This window comes from Pteropus alecto, unplaced genomic scaffold (assembly GCF_000325575.1).
Source record: "Pteropus alecto unplaced genomic scaffold, ASM32557v1 scaffold7, whole genome shotgun sequence".
Lineage (NCBI taxonomy): Eukaryota > Metazoa > Chordata > Mammalia > Chiroptera > Pteropodidae > Pteropus > Pteropus alecto.
In genome coordinates, this window is record NW_006494614.1 from 13,411,626 (window position 1) to 13,428,593 (window position 16,968).

The 16,968-nt window shown below is 35.4% G+C and overlaps 1 protein-coding gene across 9 annotated transcripts in view; it reads left to right on the plus strand.

The window, feature by feature from the left end:
* SNAP91 (synaptosome associated protein 91) overlaps window positions 1-16,968 on the plus strand; it is a 125,782-nt gene that overhangs the window by 18,627 nt on the left and 90,187 nt on the right. The gene's annotated exons all lie outside the window — the stretch shown is intronic.

A 16,968-nucleotide genomic window follows, 5' to 3' on the forward strand; every position in this document is an offset into this window, starting at 1 on the left:
GAATATTATTAATCATATTATTAATTATATTTAAGTTCTTTGGTACATTATGGTACAGGTATGGTTTGGAATTTCTAACCACAGTTACATTTTAGCTGAATTTTAGGTGAATTTCATCACAAACATATGATCCATTAAGGATATTATTATTATTTCCCGAAAGACATGAAATAATTTGCTGTTAATTTTTTCTTAAAACAATATTATTCATAGTCAGAGTATTAAGTAAGAACAACTAAATTCTTATAGTAATCATGTTCATTTGAAGTAACTGATAATTTATCACAAATACCCTTAAACGCCTCACTCTGCCTACATCACTAGAGCTCATCAAACCCTAGTATGAGCTCATCAAACCCTAGTATAGCTAGCATAAATGAGGCATGGAATACCTGGCTAACTGCAGTTGAACAAATAATATTAAATCCTGTATTATGTCTTGTCTTCAGGACCAAAACTTGATAAACTTGACCTTCATCAAGGACTTATGTGTTTGTATAAAAATTATTCTACAAGAAAGCCAAAACCTAATGAACATGACTTAATCTTAAAGCAAGGCACTAAAAATGCCAAAATGGACTTTCATGCTCATCGACAAAAAAGAACATTATTGTTAATTAGCAAAACTATGCAGTTATCAACATACTGGTAACAGTGTCTCCAGTTATTTCTAATTAGCTCTATAGAAATAGGCTTTCATCTCATCCTTTTTCAGTCTTATCCCCATGTGAAACAGCATTAAAGAAAAGTATGATTAAGCTCTACTAATTGAAATCAGAATTGATAAATTTAGTGTCAGGCAATGAATCATTCTGTTAGTCTAAAAGGATGTAACCATTGTCCTAAAGAATGTTTAGATGGCCAGTCCTAGTGTCTGAGTGATTCGTAGGGACTGAGTTTCCAGACCCCTGAAGACAAGGGGTAACATGCCAAAATATGGACTCATTTTCCACTCCACATTCATTGGCCAAGCAGCTGCCAAGAACAAAGGCCGCATCTCCCAATACCTGGCAAACAAATACAGTATTGCCTCACGAATTGATTGCTTCTCTGAGGTGCCCACAAGTGTATTTGGGGAGCAGCTTTGAGAACAAGTTGAGGAGCAGCTATTCTCCTATGAGACTGGAATGCTTCCACGAAAGAATGTTTAGACTCTAATACATTACACTTGAAATTAAGCTAGGTTACCTAAAGCACGAGATAATATAAAAGTAAAGTATGAAAGTGATTTTATCCCCATATAATGGTCTGGGCCCAAATAGGGCGCTAAATTTAAGTAATTTATTTACTGAATTAGTCACAAAGACCTACTAGCGACAGTTTTAAGCAAAAACCTTTGTCAGTTCTTTGAATAAGAGACTTTAATATTTAAGAGTAAAGATAATATTTAAGATAAACTCATTACACTCTACCTCTTGTTATGAAATACCTCTGTGGCCAGGAACATTTAATAAACTAAATGGTGATTTTATTATGAGTTATATAAATGTGACCAGCTTATTCAGAAGAACACGTGATATAATAAAAATGGTGCTTAGCTAAGTTACCAACTTACAACCTGAGAGACTTCATCTAATTTTGTCTGTTTTGCAGGTCTGGTATAGGAAGAACCCAATTATAAGATATAAGAAAAAAATCGGTGTTGACTATATGATATGAAAGAAGGCTAGAATTAGACAACCGAGAGAAAACCAGAGTGCATTCCAGGTTTATAACAAATATTTAATGAATAGATCTGTAAACCAGGTACTGTTATAGATGCCAAGTGGATGAAAGATCTTTTCTTGTAGAGTTTATATTTGAGGTGGGGAATAAGACAGTCAATAAGCAATAAACATAGTAAGTTGAGTAAAAGATGTTAAAGGCAAAAAATGCTCTAGAAAAAAAGAGAGAAAAACAAAGAGGTAGGAATTCATCCAGTGGAGCCTTGAGTGTAAGATTAGGTGACTGGATTTTGTGTGTGAGTGATAGGCCATTGAAATTATTGAGAGCAAGAGAATGATCAGCTCAAAGAGATGTTTTATGAACTTCAGTCTTGTCAAATGCAGAGAGGATTGGAAAGATGTGAATCCAGTTGGTAGGACAGTCTCAGAAGACCAGAAGCAAGTTCTAAAAGGTTAGGAGGTGGTGTTTACAGGGAAATTGGAAAGAACAGATAGAGTAAAAGACATGAGGAACTTCATAACGCTTAGTGTGGCATCAACATGGGCGCTAGGAAAAGGAAAAAGGCAAAGATGGTGGCAGTCTGGTTATGGCCCACAGAATGGTGAGGTAAGAAGTGAAGCGGTGTGCGATCATCTTTAACCTGCTAAAATTAGGAATGACCCTTCTTTGTGTAGGGCTCTACTTTATTTCTTTTTAATAAAAAAAAATGATGTAAATGCTTTCAGACAGGGAAAATCAAAGTGTTTATGATTTCCTCGAATCTCTCAGTCTGTGCCAAGCAACGCAGTAGGCATTGCTCCTACTACTACCCATCTGCCACAGATAAGATGTCTTCCAATGTAGAAGGAGGCCTGGACCCCCGAGCCTATGTGACACTGTGTCTGGAGATGGCACAGAGTGGTTTCTTCCAGCCAACTGTTACGCTCTGAGGGCACAACCAGGCCACCATGTCCATGGGGTATATGTTCTGACCCTTATTATAACTTTCTCTGAAGCGTAAATTGTGGGTCTGTGGCATGCAATCATAATTCTTGACTTGTTTACACACCGAAGGACAAGTTTTGCTCCTTTTTCTAACAGGACCTTAGAGTCCCAAACTAGTGTGATCTTTACACTAAAAAGGATTTTAACAAGATTTGTTCAGATATTACATATCTTCTCCCTTTTTTGCCACATGTTGGCTGTCTTCTGAGAAGGAGGCAGAGGTCTTGGTTTAACTCATTTTAAGAATAATTATCATGATTTTTCCCTCCATCTGTTTCTTGAGAAGGAGGAGTCGTTACACGGCGGCTCTACAGTTTCTTGTAACTGTAGTTAATGTCAGTGTGATATTAAATATATTAAATAGTTTTTTTTTTTTTTTTAATAACAGAGCTCCAAGAATTGGAGTTACTGTTAAACATTTTGGGGTTAAGGAGAAAAGGAGCATTTATTATGGCTCTTTCAACATTTTATTTCATATCCACCGTATTTCAGGAGTTTTGCCGGTGAAGCAGAGCTCACATTTGAGTAAAGCACACAGATATGTGAATAAACCTGCATGAGATTGTGAGATGAGGTCTAAAGTTGTGTACAGAATGCCATGAAAAGCACTATGTTTGGCAAGGGCCAAGGAAGTTCACAAAGTATTGTCCGAGCATTCAGGATGAGTGGGAACCCTCTAGTGGACAAACGGAAAAAGAGAATGCAAGGTCAGGTGAAAGATCATGGGGGGTTCCTGTTTGGAAGCAGGCCATGTATGAGGAAGTAGCAGAATGGGGTTCCTCATCTGAGCCACAGAATGTAGAATATGATTTAAGTGACTTTTCTCAATCCTCCTAATGATGGTATATTAGTAATATTACAGATGAATGAAAGACAAATCAATTTGTTACCTACAATGGCTGCTTTAGGGTATTGGGGAACCCAGATTTAGAAGGACTGGATTATATGAAACTATTTATTTCCATCAGTAGAAACACAAAGATCCATCATTTTTCTTTAGCTAGGTAAATGGGAGAAAAGAGCTAAAGAGAAACATAGGAAATAGACATTCTGTCTATCTGTCTCTCCCCTCTCCCTCTCCCCTTCTCTTTCCTCCTCTCTCTTTCACTCTTCCTCTCTCTTTCTCTGGACTGCAGGCTCTTAGAAAAGCTATGAAGCTGCATATTGTTTTACAGGGCTTGGAAAGGTAGAAAGATCAGGAACAATGACTTTTTTTGATAAAAATGAAAATGTGAGTCAGTATTAAGGACCTCAAGAGAAAAAGGGGCAGTGGGAATAGAATAGTTCAGGAGGATTTAGTGGGAACCTACCATTGCTATAGGAATTATTAGGTTGAATCACATGAAATTGCTGATGGTAAATCATTTTTTGACTGACAAAAATGGTAATTTTGATAGTTCAACCAAATGTGTTTCTGATTATAAATACGCTTGTATACTTTCAAATCATAACCCCTTCATAAGCTGGAACTGCTCCCTTTGATTAAATGTGAGAGTCCTTTTTTATAAATCTTACTTGGTTACAACAGCAAATGCTATACATGTATATTCAGTTCTTATAGACTGTTACTGATATAGCATAGTTATTTGCCCACAACAGAAACTGGATAAAATATTGGTCACAAGCTGGGACAGCTTCCCCAGGTCTCTACTCTAGCCTGACTTCAGCTCCTGAGATCTCTAAACTCTTACTCTAGATAAACAGTTCTCAACAGGGAGCAATTTTTACCCAAAGGATAAATTTTACAATGTCTGGAGATGTTTTTGACTGTCTTGACTCAGAGAGGGAGGGTGCTGCTGGCATCTTGTGGGTAGAAACCAAGGAAGTTGCTAAACATCCTGAAATGCACAGGATGGTCCCCCACAACCAAGGATTATTTGGCTCAAAATGCCAGTACTGCCAATGTGAAGAAAGTTCTAGACTGAGCACCAGGGAACTTAAGGAAACACACACAAAGTTGTATATCATACTCCGAAATGTTGAGCAGGAAAAGTTTATAAGGAGATAGGCGGAACTGGGGAGAATAGTTTGGAGAGAACATAAGGGAGCAAAACTAATGGCCAAAATATCCTACATTTGTGAAGCCGCGTATGTACAGGGCGCATGGCTAGTTTTAAAGAATAGTTGGATCACCAGAGAGTGAGTTTTCGGTGGGATGTAACAGCGCCAAGTTTTTTATACTATTTGAATGAAAGGTATTGAAAATTAGAAGACCAGAAGTTATAGAATAGGATAAGAGGGAAGTAGGCCCAACAGAAAGTTTAAAGATTTAAAACCTTACTTATTCCTTTTGAATTATATAGTCGATGCATCTCCTGCTATGATTACTACTGTGTGTAAAGTCCTAGACAGATACTGGTACAGGTATGAGTGGAAAAGGGAGCCATGATATGATAAACTGTTTAGTCTTAAATTTTTAGATTTTATTGATACACAGAGAGGTTTAGCTTTTTCTTTGATGTAAATTAACTGTGTGACCCAGTGGTTTTATAAATATATTTGACTTGAGTTGCTCCTAGCCCCGAGAGCTATAAAGAGATGTTAAGAAATGTCCTTATAACGAACTATTAAGAAAGAATAATAATAAAGCATTGTCTCTGTTATGGAAAAAAATGGTTATATTTTGATTTAGCTTATATTTATGAATAAAAATATAAATGGACATGGGTAGTATGCAGTTTTTTGTTGCCAGTTATGAACACTCAAGTTTTTTAAATCTTAAAAATCACTTTCTCCTAGAACAATGTTCTGATAAGTATTTAAGTTCTCTAAGTATCTCACCAGAGTCTGTATTAATCAGAATGTACCTGAACTGTAAGTGAACCATAGGACCGAAATACTAAAGAAACTAATCATTGTTAAAATGTTGGTAGGGTCAAAAATGACTGAATTCCATTCTGAAATATAAGAAATAGCTTTCCCTCCTGGCCCTTTAAGCTATAGTGGAATTAAGAACTTGATTTTTTTTTCTACCTGTTGGATAGTAGAGGGCATTGTGGGATAGTCTGGCCGGGATCTCAGCTGTAAAGGGCTTGGGGAAAACAAAGAGATAGGGAGATTAGAGTCTCAGGAGCTGCCTTCCTCGTTTCCCTCTGTTGCTACTACCTCTTCTATATAAATTTCTGACCCTTCTTCATTTTTTCCCCTGCATTTACTCATCAGTAAATGTAGTTTCAGAAACTTTAAGCAAATGTAAAACCTTTTTGGTTTTTCATTTGATTTTTTTTCCCCTAGAAATGAAGAATATAAAGAGAGGCTTTTATATTCTTTTCATTTTACTTAAAAATTCTTTTCCTCTCTTTTCACTGTAGTAAAGGTAAAGATAAAAGTATATACATAGTGTATTAAGAGCTAAAGTTGTTGTATTCCTGGTTATTTCAGAAATCTTTTTGGACATTTCCTTCTAGGAAGTTCTGTAGAAGTTTCCAAAGAACAGAAATAATAAGACTTTGGGTAAGGCCAAGGAGATGGGATAATGCTGGGAGGTGTTAACAAGGATTCTTATGAAGAGCAGGAGCAGAAGGTAGAGAAGATCCAGCCCTGGACCAGCTTTGGAGTGAAAACTGAATAAGCATTTGAGAGACATCCTAGAGATTAGGCTGTAGATACATCAAAGGAGAAAAGTCCCAAGCGTCTGCCATGTAGGGATACTGTTTATTTTTGAGAAACATAAGTTTCACATATGTGGGTAAGGAGCTTGACTGGAACAGAAAACTGATGCCTTGTTCCTCCTGCTTTAGTCTTAACTATGAAACATGGCTTTATGGCTAGAGAGTACTTGAAAAGGAGGTGTTGAATATAAAGAGTTAACTGAAGATGAAATGGCTGTTCTTTTCTGAGTACAGAATAGAGAGTGATGGGCTATGGTTAGAGCATGGCAAACTTAGGTTAGTTATTTAAAAAGACATGCAAGATCGATCAGTGTTGGGATACAGTAAACTTACTAACATGCAAATTCTTTTCTAGAGACTCTTAAAATACTGTTTTGAGAGAATTTAAATGTAAACTCTTTTAGCTTATTTTCAGTCCAAGGCTCTGTGGGAAAACAAACAAACAAACAAACAAACAAACAAACTTGAGGCCGTCATGGAAATAGGACATGAGTTAATTTACCCGACACACTTGAAGACTAGACATAGGTAGTTGATCACCATGTGGCAGTAGCAGGAACTCAGTAACCCAAGCTGCATGTATCTTCTAAAATCTCACTGGCAATGAAGTCGGCAAAGGCCATCCTTCTAGCAATTACTGCCAGCTTAGAGAACTGGCTCGAAATTCTTTGTGAGTTGCCCAGAACACCATGATCTTCTGTTTCAGTGGTCTGTTACAGACATCATCTTCTACCTCTATAATACTATCCACTTTTTTATGTATCCTTTTAAAGTTCTGTTCATATAAATTTTCACCTGATTCTCAAAGCACAGGGTTCTTTTGAGAACGCTATGATAGTTTTTAGGAAAACAATTGGAAGAGGATAAGTGTTATGGCTGGTGGACAAATGTGATTATTTCTATCTCATGGATGAAGACACTAGGCTAAAGAAAATCAATGACTTGCCTATAGGTTTCATTGTTAATGCCAGAACTAGCTGTGTACAGATCCTAAAAGGTGAAAAGTAAACTTCCAAGTTTTGTCCTAATAGTTTTCTACAACCCTAGAGTTAGCTGAGGATGCAATATTTGCCATATGGACCACTCACTCACCTGCTACTGCCAATCTCAAACAACAGTGGGATATCGCTCTGGATTCAGAGTCATGCAGACAGGCAGTTCGACACTCATATTGGCTCCTGGAAGCTCTGATGTTTCATTTGGGAGGCATCATGGTCAGTCTCTCCTCTCCTCCAATTGGTCAGAAGAATCATAGTAATTTATAATGTTCATTTTGAAAAGCGGCTGATGCCTGCATCTCAAAACCAACTTATGTTTGAGCACGTTGGGAGTGTAGTTTACCATGATATGTAAATGTTGATATAACTCTGAGGACATCCTTTTATGTGTTCCAGACACTAGAAGTACCCTTAGATGTAGCTCAAACACTGCACAGATCTTGGGGTTCCATGTGATTGGGAGTGATGTCAAAGAAGAGAGTGAAAGTGGGTGAAAAGAGAAATAAGCACTTCAATACAAGCACATATCTTACCTCCACTGCTCTTTTGCAGAGGGTATAAGAAGCAGTTTATCCAGTTGTTCAGATCCTACCAGCTTATCTTGATTCTTCTCTGTGTCTCATGCCTCCCATCAAATCGATCAGCTAATCCTCTTGGCTTGACCTTCAAAATATCTAGAATCCTACCTTTTGTTTTCCTGCTTCTGTCCCATTGCCACACTGATGTAAACTCATTATCACCTCCCACCTGAACTGTTGTCTCCCTAACTCCACTCCCTCCACCCAGTTTGTGCACCATATAGCCACCATAGTAATTCTTGAAAATATAGGTCGGATCATGTCATTCCTCTGCTCAAAACCTTCAAACAACTTATTGCAATTTAATAAAATAGCAAGTGCTTCCTTTGACCTATAATGCATTGAGTTATCTGGTCCTGATCAATTCTTTTTCTGCCACTTTCTCTCTCTTTTGCTGTTCTCCAGGAATACGGCTTTTTTGCTGTTTCTTGAACCCATCAGGCATGTTCTTAACTCAGAGCTTTGCATTTGCTGTTTGTTCTGCATGAAACATTCCTTCACAAGATGACTGAATGGCTGGCTTCCTCACTGTATTAGGTCTCTAAATGTCATTTTCTTAGGGAGGTCTTTTCTGATCACTCTGTCTGAAACAGTACCCACTGTAACTCTCTATCCTCTTTATTTCTTATCACATTACTTATTTCTGTATGACATTGTAATTTAGTTATTTGTTTGTGTTCTCCATTAGAAAGTAAGATCTACGAAGGCGAACAATGTCTGTTTTGTTTACTACTGTATCTCTAGCTGATAGAACAGAGCCAAGTCTTTTTTAATATTGGTAGTCAAAAGATGGATCTAATTATAATCGCGTGTTTGTATCTATCCCTTTTAGTGTATACTGTACTATATATACTATAATATATATTCATATATATCTATACATCTATATATCTATATATCTAGTGTAAGCAAAGTATCTGGCTCAGAGCTTGTTATACTGTGTGGGGTGGATATAGTATATCAAGTTCTGTGTTAGTACTTTGATCCTTCCCTTATAATGTATCAGGCTTTGTGCTAGATAGTTCACTTGCATTACCTGCTTTAATAAAACAGCTGTCACATAGGTACTGTTATTATCCCCATCATAGTAATGCGGAAATGGAGGTTAAGAGGGACAATTGTGCTCCAGATCAGATAGGTCTTAAGTAACAGGTTGTAATCAAACTGGGTGTGATGTGTCTCCAAAGCCTTAACTTGAATGACTTGACTGTGATGTCCATATACTGCATCGCCTAATTTTGAATCTGCCATAATTGTATAGGGGAACAAAGAGCATAAGAAGGGGATTTTTGTAGTTTAAATTTCTACAAAGAACTATAAAAAAAGACAAAATGTATGTATTTTTCTTTGAGATGAAATTACCTAAATAGTTTAGAAACTAGATTACATTAAAGTTCACTTGTGGTAATATGGTAATATAAAACTACAAGTAAAGTTTTTATTCAGCTATATTGAGTAGATTAAGTGAAAAAATTTAAAAGTTCACATTTTATACCTTTTTATTTAAAGAAGAATTTATTTGAAGAAGGATAGTGTTATTAAGTTCTGCAAATACTATTTATCATATTGGGCACATTTGCAAACTGCTCCCCTTTATCTCTGTAAACTCACAGGTGTTTATTCTTTTATTTTCTATTCCATTCATCCTTGTTTTCTAAGGTTAACTTTGGAGGTCATCATTTCTTACTCTTGCTGTCCTGACTTTGTTCTCATTTATGTAACTCTTGGCACCTTCCTTTTAGGTATCCCTCCCAACTAACCTATTCAAGTTAGTCGCTATTTTCTTATTTTAGTGAACAATTATTTACAACTCTTAAAGTTGTTTTCCCATTTACATCTATTTTTTTTATTCTCTTATTTTGGTGATATCTTGCCGAGGAGAGATTTTCTAACATATCTTCATCTCTTAAAACTACCAAAAAAAAAAAATGATTTTGTGGCAAGATGGAGAAACTGGACTTACATATACTTTCCTGCCTGAAACAACTTAGAAACTAGACAAAGTTTATCAAATAACTGCTTTTAATTTATTGGACATCAAGCAATAAAGGACAATGATCCCTGAGAGATGGAAAGCAAGCAAGGTGAGTTCTAGGATTGTCCCAGCTTACTGCTATGAGAGAGTGTCCAAGCTATGGCAAAGGGTGGAGGTCCCCAGCTGGATCCTCATGATCTCCTCAATTGTGGAGATGGAGCTGATTCTTTGAGAAGATTGATAAAATTGAAAGACATTTGCCTAGACCAGTTAGAAAAAAAAAAGGAAAGACAAATTAGCAATATCAGGTAAGTATGAGAGCTATCACTACTGATTCCATAGATGTTAAAAAGACAATAGGGAATACTGCTAACAACTCAATGCCAATAAATTCAACAACTTATATGAAAAGGATAAATTTATTGAAAGGCACAAACTACCAAGGCTCATTCAAAAATAAATAAATAGCCTGAATAGCCCTATACCTATTAAAGACATTGAATTTATGGTTAAAAACCATCTAACACAGAAAACTCCAGGCCCAGATGACTTAATGGGTGAATTCTACCCATTTAAACATTTAAAAAGGAAGTAATCCCAATTCTATACAAACTCTTCCAGTAAATTGAAGATGAGAAAATACTTCTCAACTTATTCTATGAGACTGGCATTATTCTGTTCCCCAAACCAGACAAAGACATTATAAGAAAATAAAATGGGAATATGGCATAGGGAATACAGACAGCAGCAAGGTAATGGCTATGCAGAGAGCCAGAGGGAAGAGTAATCAGGGGGATCATTTCATAAACTATATAAATGCCTCACCAATGTACTGTATACTTGAAACTAATAACAAAATAATTTTTTAAAATTATAGACCAATATCTCTCATGGACATAGATGTAAAAAATCTTACAGAGTTTTAGCAAACCAATTTTAGTAACAGATAAAACATTATGACTAAGGGGGTTTATCCCAAGAATGCAAAGTTGGTTTAACATCTGAAAATTAATCAGTTAATTCACCAAAATAACAGACTGAAAAAGAAAAACTATATGACCATCTCAAGAGATACAGAAAATGTATTTGAAAGAATTCAGTATCCACTTATGGGAAAACAAACAAACAAACAAACAAGGAATAACCTCTCAGCAATATAAGGGAACCAGTAAGAATAGAAGGGAACTTCCTTAAGCTGACCCAGCAATCCCTCTTCTGGGCATCCAGGTATGTAAAAATTTAAAGTCATTCATCCATAAAAACATATGCACCCCGATGTTCATTGTAGCATTATTAATGGTGGCTAAGATGTGGAAACAACCAAAGTGTCCTTCGATAAATGATTAGATAAAGAAGATATAGTACATATATATAATGGAATATTACTGAGCCATACGAAGAGATGAAATACTGCCATATGTAACAACATAAATGGATCTTGAGATTTTCATGCTTAAGTGAAATAAGTCAGACAGAAAAAGTTGAGAACCATACACAAAAACTCATAGACACAGACAACAGTTTAGTGGTAACCAGAGGGAAAGGGGATGGGAGGAGACACATAAGGATAAGGGAAGTCAAATATATGGTGACAGAAGGAAATTTAACTTTGGGTAGTGAACATACAATGCGATATACATATGACATATTATTTAATTGTACACTTGAAACCAATATAATTTTATTAACCAGTGCAAAAGAATGTATACCAATGGCAGATAAACTAATAAAAAGCTTATGAAATAAATGTGCAACATCATTAGTCATCATGAACATGCTAAGAAAAACCACTGGGAGATAACCACATCATACCTGTTAGAATAGCAAAAATAAATAAATAAACACACTGTAATACTCATACACCGCTGGCAGGAATGTAAAATGATATAACCATTTTGTAAGTAGTTTGGCAGTTTCTCAAATATTTACTTTCAAATAACCATTTCACTCCTAGGCAATTACCCAAGAGAAAGGAAAGCATATGTTCATAGAAATACTTTTAGACTAATGTTCATAGCAGGTTTACTTGTGATAACCAAAAACTGGAGTCTCCTTAATTATACATTAATAGGTGAATGGATAAAAAATTGGAGTATGTCCATATAGCAAATACACTTCATCAATTAAAAGGAATGAACTATTGATACATGGAACAACCAGATGAATCTCAAAATATAATTATGACAAGTAAAAGAAGTTAGACTTCTTCTCTGCCCCCCCCCCAAAGTATAATTCTTTTTATAGAAAATTTAGAAATACAAATCAATGTACATTGACTTACAGCAGATTGGTGATTACCAAGGAACAACAGGGGAGGAGATTGGGGAAGAGTGTTAGGAAGGAGGAATTATAAAAGGGATTGAGAGAATCTTTGGAAGTGATGGATATGTTCATTATTTAGATTTTGCTGATAGTTTTATGAGTGTATATGTTTGTCAAAATTTACCGAATAGTATACTTTAAATATGTGCAGTTTTTTAATATGTCAATTATACTTTAATAAAGCTATTTTTAACACTTCCCGAACAATACCATATGTGTCTACCCAAGTTCAACTAAGACTTTGAATTCTAAGGATTTAAAGATGAAAGATATTTAGCATTTAGATTCTCACAATTTTCGAGAATATTTTTCTGCACGTTTACATCTATGCTTTGTTTTGTTTCTAATTTTTTAAAATTCTTTAAATGGAAACTATTTGGTGAGGAAGTCAAGTAGTAGAAACTCATAAACTACTGGTTAGAATATAAATTTGTGCAATATTTATGTAAAAACATTTTGTTAAATATGTGCATGTCCTACAACCTAGCAATTGTCTTTTTAAGTATATAACAAGAATAGCAGCTTTCAAACTATTTGATCTCAGGACTTTTTTATGTTCTTAAATTATTGAAGGATTCAAAGAGCTTTTATTTCTGCGAGTTATATGTTTAGATATTTACTCTATTAGAAATCAAAACTGAGAAAGTTTAAAATATTTTTCAGTTTAAAATAACAATAATCAACCTATTGACATTTTAACAGATAATACTTCTAGGGAAAATAAGTATTTTCCAAAACAAAAAAAAATAATAATGAGAAGAGTTGTATGGTTTTATATCTTTATACATCTCTTTAATATCTCGCTCAATAGAAGATGGATGATCATATTTGTTTCTTTAACCCATCTGTTGGGATATATTGTTGTAGTTGAAGTATGTGAGGAAAATCTGACTTCACACAGCTATGCAGTTGGAAAAGGGAGCACCGTTTTAACAGCCTTTTCATAAAATTATGGATATTCTTCTTTGATACTATCCCATAAACCTGTTAAGTGATATTTTCTTATATTTAAATTGCAATATTTAATCTGAAACCACGTCAGTAAACTTTTATACTGTTACATTAAAATCCAACTTTTATACTCTGTTCCATTAAAATGCATTTGCATTTGTCTACCTGTACTTTAAATGAATTGAGTGCATTATTTTGTAACATTCTGTACTAGTCATTTGGAAAATATTGGTTCACTGAGTTACTCACATTTTCTGAAATATTGACACATTTTGTTATATAATATCAACAAATGATACTCATTAATATCACCAATGACCTTTTCAGAAAATTCTCAAAGAACTAGAACATTGTCAGGATTACTAGAGCAGACACAAGTTTTCAAAAGTTCTAATTTTTATTTGAAAGAGTAAATTTTATCATTGGCAACCAGTGCTGTCATTCTTTACTTTTCTTTTCTTTCTTTCCTTCTTTCTTTTCTTTCTTTCTTTCTCTCTCTCTCTCTCTCTCTCTCTCTCTCTCTCTCTCTCTCTCTCTCTCTCTCTCTCTCTCTCTCTCTCTCTCTCTCTCTCTCTCTCTCTCTCTCTCTCTCTCTCTCTCTCTCTCTCTCTCTCTCTCTCTCTCTCTCTCTCTCTCTCTCTCTCTCTCTCTCTCTCTCTCTCTCTCTCTCTCTCTCTCTCTCTCTCTCTCTCTCTCTCTCTCTCTCTCTCTCTCTCTCTCTCTCTCTCTCTCTCTCTCTTTTTCTTTCTTTCTTTCTTTTCTTTCTTTGGTAAGCGACAGGCTAACTTAATTTTAGAGAAATAACTGCTAAATATCAAGTCTGAATCACCACTGGTTTGAAGTCTATCAATTGTTCTTTCAAGTAAAAAGCATAGTCTATGAAAAAAGTGGCTAGTTCAACTCACAGTTCAATCACATGATTACTTTTCCTTGAGACAGCCTTTGATCTTCGTTATGCATCAGAATTGCTTTATGCGTACTTCCCATTTAGTGACAGAACAGGGTAGTCAATTATTTTTTATAAATAGTCAAAGAGCAAATACTTTAGGCTTTGGTAGCAGTTCCCGAATTGTATATTCTATTTTGGGGGATCAGCTTACCAAGGCTTTCTGTTGTATTTGACACCAGTGACTCCTAATTGTTTCATGAAATTTTTGATGTTTCCTTAATTGGCTTCCACAAGTTCACTTTCTTGGGCTTCTCTTTACCATTCTGACTGTTCTTTCACTTATGTTTCTTCCATTCATCTCTTAAACATGAGTCTTTCTTAGCTTCAATTCTTATTTCTTTTCTTATTTATAGCATAATTTTCACAATTTTTCGCACGATTTTTGGGTTCCTTCTACTTTCATGACTTCAGTTCCCATTTCATCGCTGATGACTCTCAAATTTCTATCTAGGACAAATGTTTCTCCTGAGCTTTAGAACATGCCTCTAATCCCTATCAAACATTTCAGATTAGATCTCCAACAGCTACTTAAAATGTATTCCTGTCCCACATAGTTTATATCTCCTTTGAAAACAATTTTACTCCTATTTCAGTAAAAAGCATTTACTGGATTCCAAATGAGAAACCTTGAATTATTCAGATTTCCTTTTCCCTTTACCTCTTAATATCCATTTATTCACCTGCAAATCCCATCAATTGTGCCTCCTAAATATCTTTCCGCTCCATTCATTATCTCCCCCATCTCCACTGCCTTTTCATTGATTTAGATTCACCTCATCTTTGACTCTCAACTGAGCTTTCTAACTTACCATTTTTCTGTCTTCTGGTATCTCCAGGAAAAGATGATTATTCCTTATCCTGTGCCTCTGCTTACCTTGAAGATAGTATTTAGTAGTCACTAAATAATGTGGCTGACTGTAAATGTGAAATCTTGTTGGTACTGTTCCAAGGGATCCTCTTAGTCTATAAGCTAAAGTCCAGACTCTTTATTTAATATCATGTGTGAGGTCCTTCACTGGCCATTCCTTAGCTTTTTAATTCAGTTTCTGCCCACCACCTACCCACACCTAGCCCCCAGACCACCATAGTTCTCTAAGAACACACCACATCTTGTGGCTCCACACTTTGTATATTTGCTAAAAATGTACTTCTCTCCCATGTCATAGCTGACTTTAGGGTCCTCTTACTGGAGTCTTTCTCGTAATGCAGTATATGTGTAACAGTATTTACAAACATTTATTTTGGGTGCCTACTTCTTTCAGACCATTTTTAATCTTTATAATAGCCCTGAAAGGTAATGATAATTAGCCCTGTTTAAAAGATGAGGGCCTGAGTCAAAGAGATATTAAGCAATTTTCCTAGAGTCACATCTAGACAGGGTGAGCTGGACTCTGGACCAGGGCTCTTTCTACTTTATCATGTTGCCTCTCTTTACTCAATTCTTACAGGGGTTTCTCTGTTATCTGAGCATGTATGTGTCTCCTTGGACCAGCGATACATTTCTGTTCAGTAAATAAACAAATAAAAGAATTTATAACCTACACAGAATTTCAGGTATAAAATAGTCCATGATATAGTCTAAGAAAACAGTGTTATAATGTAGTGCTTGTTTCTTTTTCAAATGACTTTCTATTTTGGGCTAAAATGTGTTTTTTTGCACATTTTGTTCAACAAAGGTTTATTGTGCATAGTGCTCTGCGAAGTGCTGCACAGGAAACAGGCATTGATATAACAGTTTTCATCCTCAAAGAGCTTTGGTATGGTAGGAACTTATGGCAGATACACATCTAACATGAACACCCAGCGAGAACAAGATGCCTTAGGTTTTTAAAGCAGAGGGAGGTCACATGGGGCTGCATTTTAAAGGGACCAGGAAAGATTTCTTGAAGGATGAATAGAATTCCAATAAAGGAAAATATTGAAGGATGAGTGTTAAGAGGGTGAGGATGATGACTGGAATTTAAAATAAATATAAAGTAAGAAATAAGCCTGGTTTGGTCCATTTATAATTCAGGACAATTATTGATACCCTTTAGTCAAGAAGTTAAGAGATATTTCAGTGGTAGTGTATCAACTTTTTAAAACCTTATTTACTGTGAAATAGAGACATGCATAAAGCAAATATATAGCTTAATGATTACTGAGGATGGATTTTGAGTAAGGAAAAGTGTGGGTTTGTCTCTGCATTTGTTGTATGGGATTTCTTAGGGACTCTGCATGGTGGGTGTGGCCTGCAAAAGAAGTCATATAGTATTGTTTCTTCTTAAATCCTCACTGCTCCAGTGTAGCTTAGCTTCTGTTCCTTAGCACATGATCTTTGGTTGCCTCAGCTAACTTTCTGACAGTACTTCCCACATTTTCTGAATGCTGGGTAGTCCCTCCTGGCTGCTATATTAAAAAAAAATTTCCTGAGATACACCTGGAATCATACTGATGTTATACAGATGTGAACAGTGAATGTATTATAAAAGTTTACTCTCTTAGAAATTCAAGTCAAATTACAGTAATTTAATGCATGCACCATGTTCTATGAAAGTTTAGAGGGGCAGAGTGGAATTCTTTCCTCTTTAACTTACTTACTGCTCTCATTCTGCCACTTACATGACAAGTGTATTTATTAGCAGCCATCATGATTAAAATCCAAGTGAATTAAGCTTTTAGCTATGTGTTGTTGACTTCAAGTGTTGCATAGAATAAGGGTCCACATGTTTGAGACAATTGTCTTTGCAAGATTAACAAATATTAATATGCGGCTTTGCTTTCTTGGAGTTTGTAATTTAAAAAAATGGAATTGGTACCAGAAAACAGAAAAAAATCAAAAGAAGGTACAAAAGAGGATTCAATAATAATAATTGTAAAAAACTCAAGAAAAAACATATTTTGAGTAATGAATAAATTTGTGTATCCATAAATATACATGAGAAAATATTTTTTG